The 6,000-nt window shown below is 42.9% G+C and overlaps 1 non-coding gene across 1 annotated transcript; it reads left to right on the forward strand.

Annotated features, from left to right (window-relative positions):
- The first annotated feature begins 2,646 nt into the window (after positions 1-2,646).
- LOC116572549 lies at positions 2,647-2,749 on the forward strand. The gene has a single exon (XR_004278402.1). It is a non-coding gene; the product is annotated as a U6 spliceosomal RNA (small nuclear RNA).
- The last annotated feature ends 3,251 nt before the right edge of the window (positions 2,750-6,000 follow it).

Genomic DNA, 6,000 nt, shown 5'->3' on the forward strand with positions numbered 1-6,000 from the left:
ATGGTTTTTTTTTTTTTTAAGATTTTATTTATTTATTTGACAGAGAGAGATTACAAGTAGGCAGAGAGGCAGGCAGAGAGAGAGGAGGAAGCAGGCTCCCTGCCGAGCAGAGAGCCCGATGCGGGACTCAATCCCAGGACCCTGAGATCATGACCTGAGCCGAAGGCAGGCAGCGGCTTAACCCACTGAGCCACCCAGGCGCCCGGCATAATGGTTTAATAGGGAAAGTTACAACCTTTTGAATTAGCCCTGAATTTGAATCTTGATGCTGCCACTAACTGCAGTCATGACTTTAGGCAATTTCCTTGACCTCTCAGCTTCAATTTCTACATCTGTAAAAAGCAGAGATAATAGTACCTGCTTCAAAGGATATTATGAGAATTAAATGAGAGATAATAATGTATACATATAAAACCTGTTTGGGAGTAGATGCAGCGTTTACTAACACTCTTAAAATTGCCGCGTTAATTTTGGGAACAAAATAATAAACAGTAATTCAGCTTCTTTTCCTGTAACAACCATTACAATTATACAGAGATAGGAGAAACATTGAGAGTGGAGATCTGGCTTTTAAATGCACCTTAAAAGTTCATGCATATCTTTAGAGGATATCCTTGGGTGTTCTTCCTCATTAGTTGAAAGTGATGTAGGTCTTTGTGAATCCAGACAGTCTGCAAGAAGCTTGTGGTTTCTTTCTATGGAAATCCATTGATGTAATCTTCAAAATACAAATCTGGAAACTGACTCATAGATTTCTCGTCCTTTATACAATTTGACTTTAGATGGTACTTGAACTAAAAATGCCAGAACAACATGTTACTTCATATCTGGACAGGTTTTCAAAGACCCAGCGCAGGAGAAAACCTGCGGGTCCTGGGACTGGTATACGACAGAGAGGAAGGAAGCAGGAGTCTTGTGACTTAAGTGGTACCCCTTGCCTGCCACCCTTATTCCATACCAGCACCCTTCATGTCCTCTGACTCAGCTCTGTGTTGAAGCTACTCAGTGCACCCTCGGACACAAGGCTCCCCACATCCACTGCCCCTTCTTGCTGCTATCTCCCAAAGGACTAGGGGCATTTCCCCATTTTAACTTCAACTTTGGAATAGTAACTAAGTGTTGTAATAGCATTCCATAATTTTTCGTCATAATGAATCATCCAGAGCAAACTACATTTATTTGTTTACATTCATTCTTTCACTCATTCATTCAATTTTAACAAATATTTACTGATGCCTACCTTGTGCCAGGCTCTGTTAAAGGATAGTTTTTATTAAGGCTTTTTTGGGGGAGGGCTCAGTTTTAGACTCATGGTAAAATTGAGGGGAAGATACAGAGATTTCTCATATACCCTCTGCTCCCACACAGGCACCACCTCTCCCATTATCAACATTCACCAGCAGCAGAGTGCTACACTTGTCTTAACTGATGACCCTCCACTGACACATAACCACCGCATATACATAGTTTCCATTAGGATTCACTCTTGGAGTGGTACATTCTGTGAGTTCAGACAGATGTATACTAACATGTATCCACCATTGTGGTGTTATACAGATAGTATCTTCACTGCCCTAGAAATCCTCTGTGGGCCACCTATTCATCCCTGTGCCCTTGAACTCCCATGAGACTATCAACAGATAGTTGAGCAGCGATTTATGAGATGGAAGACATTCATGGGCAACACAGTCACTTTGTTATCACCACCTTTCCTTCCTATTCAAGAGAACATATCTGAACACTGGTATGATGATAGAAATAATTTTACGTATCATGATAGATATGGCATTGTGATAGGGAAAGTCCTGAATCAGGTCTAATTTTAGTATATGTGCTGCCGAAGCGAACGTGAATCAGGTCTAATTTATAATCTACAAAGCAAATCATTCAGAAACTCTGATACTTACACGATCACTACTAACTAATCACTGGGGACACATTTCAGCTGAAAATGGGAACTGCAGTTGAGGTGCCACTTCTCATGGCCAGGAGGCACTTTGTTGGGGTTTTCAAAAGAGTACTTTTCATCCACCCAGTCGTGTTCAGACTTTGTGACAAAAACAACTGCATTGGGCTTCAGTAAAATTAATGAAGGAAATCACTCCATAATGTTTACCAACTACCAATCAGTACTCTCTTAGGATGTAGGAGGAACACCGGTATTCCTCATGTTTGGCTCTACTTAAGAATCACGTGAGGGCAGGGTGTCTGGAGGGCTCATTTGGCTGGGCGTCCTGCTCGTGATTTCGGCTCACGTCATGATCTCAGGGTTGTGGGATTAACCCCTGCGTCAGGCTCCGTGCTCAGCCCGGAGTCTGCTTGAGATTCTCTCCCTTTCCCTTTGCCCCTCACCACGCTTGTTTGCTCTCTCTCTCTCAAATAAGTAAATTTTTTTAAAAAAGATTTTATTTATTTATTTGACAGAGAGAGAGGTCACAAGTAGGCAAACAAAGACAGAGGGGTGAAGCAGGCACCCTGCTGAGCAGAGAGCCCGATGTGGGCCTCCATCCCAGGACCCTGAGATCACAACCCGAGCCGAAGGCAGAGGCTCAACCCACTGAGCCACCCAGGCGCCCTCAAATAAATAAATCTTAAAAGAAAAAAAAGGATCACATGAGGGCATGGCCATTCATTAAAAAGTTAAACGTGCACTTTGGCAGCACATGTACGAAAATTGGGATTACACAAAGAAGATCAATTTGCCCCTGACCAAGGATGATAACAAATTTGTGAAGCATTCCATATACGTCTTTTTGTATCTGTATAAGATGATGGATGCTAATGAAACTGTTGTGATAATCACTTCACAATACAAGTAAGTCAAATCATTATGCTGTGCAACAATTACATCTCAATGAAATGGGGAAAAAATTAGACATAGAATTACCATATGATCCAGTAATCCCACTTCCGGGTATATAGCCAAAAGAATTGAAGGCAGGTACTCAAACAGATCCTTGTACACAATATGCATAGCCTCATTCACAGTAGCCAAAAGCTGGACAGACCAAATGTCCATTAACAAGTGAATGGATAAACAGAATGTGGTATGTACATGCAATGCGATATTACTCAGCCTTAAAAAGGAAGGAAATGCTGACACAGGATTACAACATGTAGGAACTTAGAAAGAATTATGTTAAGTGAAATAAATCAGTCACAACATGATAAATATTGTATGATTCCAGTTATATGAGGTACCTAAAAGAAAAATTCATAGAGACTGAAGGTAGAATAGAGAGAGGGTACCAGAGCTTGCAGGGGGAAAGAGAATAGGGAATTATTGTTTAGTGGATACCCTCTTGTTTGGCGTAGTGAAAAGGTTCTGGAAATGAATAATGCACCGTATTGTGAATGTACTTCATGCCACTAAATTGTATGCTTAAAAATGGCAAAAATGGTAAATTTTGTTATATATAGTTTGCCAATACACACAAAAAGAATCACCCAAGGAACCTGAAAAACATACAGATCCCTGGGCTGCAGTCCTCAGAGACTCTAATTTTAGTTGGTCTCAGATGGAGCAATAGTAGTTTTTAATGTATCCCTCAGGATATTCTAATGTACAGAAGGGATGCTGAACCTCCAGGCCAGTGAGGCTCAGCTTTGATTACACGTTAGAACCATTTGGCGAGTTTTAAAATACACTGATATTGGGGCGCCTGGGTAGCTCAGTGGGGTAAAGTCCCTGCCTTCAGCTCGGGTCCTGAGACCCAGGGTCCTGGGATCCAGGGTCCTGGGATCGAGACTGGCATCAGGCTCTCTGCTCGGCAGGGAGCCTGCTTCCTCCTCTCTCTCTCTGCCTGCCTCTCTGCCTACTTGTGATCTCTCTCTGTCAAATAAATAAATAAAATCTTTAAAAAAAATCCACAGACATCTGATCTCACATCCATCTTATTTCACTGGCTTGGGGATCCTGCCTGGTCACTGCGAATTTTTTTTCTGAATTCCCCATCTGATTGTAATATGCAAGCTAAGGCGAGAACCTCTGCTCTGAGGACACCCCAGGATCTCTGCCTTTTGTTCCACCTTGGGAGAACAAGTATCTCTGTATGTCAGTGATGAAATCAGGACCAGAGTGCAAGAGGGGCTTCTAATGAGAATCGAAGGGCCAAAGCCCACTTGATTCCTTCTCTTTCCCTCCGCAGAGTCAGAATAGTAAAAATCAGAGAAGCAAAGACCAGTAGAGGGCCCAGGAGAAAAGGGTGAAGATATGTTAGACTCACTCTTAGGAGAGAGAAAGGCTCTTTATTCTTCTCACAGGCATTTAGCTCCTATCAGCTTCTAACATGGACAGTGCTCTCCGTCCTATCCCCACCCCCTTTGAGTTCTCCTCCCTCCCCAGGAGGGGCTCAGAGCTGATCTGCTCAACTGGGGTCCCAAAGAATCAGGGCTGATAAGAGTATTCCAATCAAGGGGCTGCATTGCTGGTGCATGAAAAACTGTCCAGCTTATCCTTTTTTTTTTTTTTTTTTTAAGATTTTATTTATTTATTTGACAGACAAAGATCACAAGTAGGCAGAGAGGCAGGCAGAGAGAGAGGAATGGAAGAAGGCTCCCCGCCGAGCTGAGAGCCCAACGCGGGGCTCCATTACAGAACCCTGAGATCATGACCCGAGCTGAAGGCAGACGCTTTAACCCACTGAGCCACCCAGGCACACCCTGTCCAGCTTATCTTAAAAGAACATCGAGATGGTAGACATACAATGTCCTCTGAGCAATCCTAATTTACCTTCAGTCAGTCTTTTGTCACTTTTATCTTCTGTGGTATTTGTATTTCTGTTCTTCTGTATAAATCTTGGCTCTTTCTGCTTAGTAGGTCCTGTTGCATCCTGCTATCTTGTTTGGGAATGCCTTACTCCAGTCTTAGGTCCTTGGAACCAAGGCCAACTAGACAAGGGATAGGGTGGGGATTTAGTCATGCAGATGAAAGGCAATGTGGGATCAGAGTGGCCCCTAAAGATAGGAAGTATGGAGAAAGCAGATGAGGCCAGTTCTTAAGTAGATGGCTCATCTACTTATTTTACCTCTAGGCCTTGGGGTAAAGTAGTGGTTCCCCATTAATCTGTATCATTTCATCATAGTAGAATCCCACCATAAGTCTTTGGGCTGGTCACTTACCACTGGTGCTAAGTACTTTTAATGTCCCCTATATAACAATCCTCTCTTCCATTTTTACGGCCTCAGGAACCAACCAGACACTGGAAAGGGGACTTGGGGTTCCAGATCCTGGCTCTCCCTTCAGGCACAGCAGAGACGGGACATAAAATATAAAACAAACCTGTGCTTTCTAGGAACCTATGATTTTGTTGAGGAGATAAATTATATAAACATGAAAAAGTGGCAGAGCTACGTGTCGAACCTGAGGATTTTTGTATTGTGAAGGTGTTGAAGCTCAGTAGTTTTCCAGAGACTTATCAAAGGCCTAGAGATGGGTCAGGAACAAAGAGAAATAAACTTCTAGGATTAGGAATGCTGGACCCAGAGAGTTAAAGGAATCTGAGTAATGAAAGCATGATTATTTCCTGGGTAATAATACAACATATATTTTTTAAAATGTGGCAACTGTGAAGGTTAATGACATTAACCTTCGCATGTGAACATGGTCAGGTAAAAAGGTGATTAAATACATTTGTGCTGGCTCTCCTCCATGCCTCCAAAGGCGACCTGTTCTGCTTTCTGGGGTGACTGATGGAGGACCTCAGCAGACTTTCACAAGGTGTTAGTGATTGATTGACTGGGCCGTCCCTTCTGAGTCTGGGAATTCCTTGGCGTAGTACCTTGAAGACACATTTGGTGGGTCAGATTAGGGGAGTGGACTGGACACTAGGTCCCCTTCAATCCTAAGGTTCTAAGCAGGAAGGCGTCAGGTCCCAGAGGGAGAAGAGCATGTGATCTAAGACCAGCCAAGGAGGGTGACTGCAGCTGCTCCAGGATTGAGTTAAGCAAATTAACATGTAAATACAATTTATTTGTGTGAGGCAGAGGGGCAATATTTAA

Source organism: Mustela erminea, chromosome 13 (genome assembly GCF_009829155.1).
Source record: "Mustela erminea isolate mMusErm1 chromosome 13, mMusErm1.Pri, whole genome shotgun sequence".
Classification (NCBI taxonomy): Eukaryota; Metazoa; Chordata; class Mammalia; order Carnivora; family Mustelidae; genus Mustela; species Mustela erminea.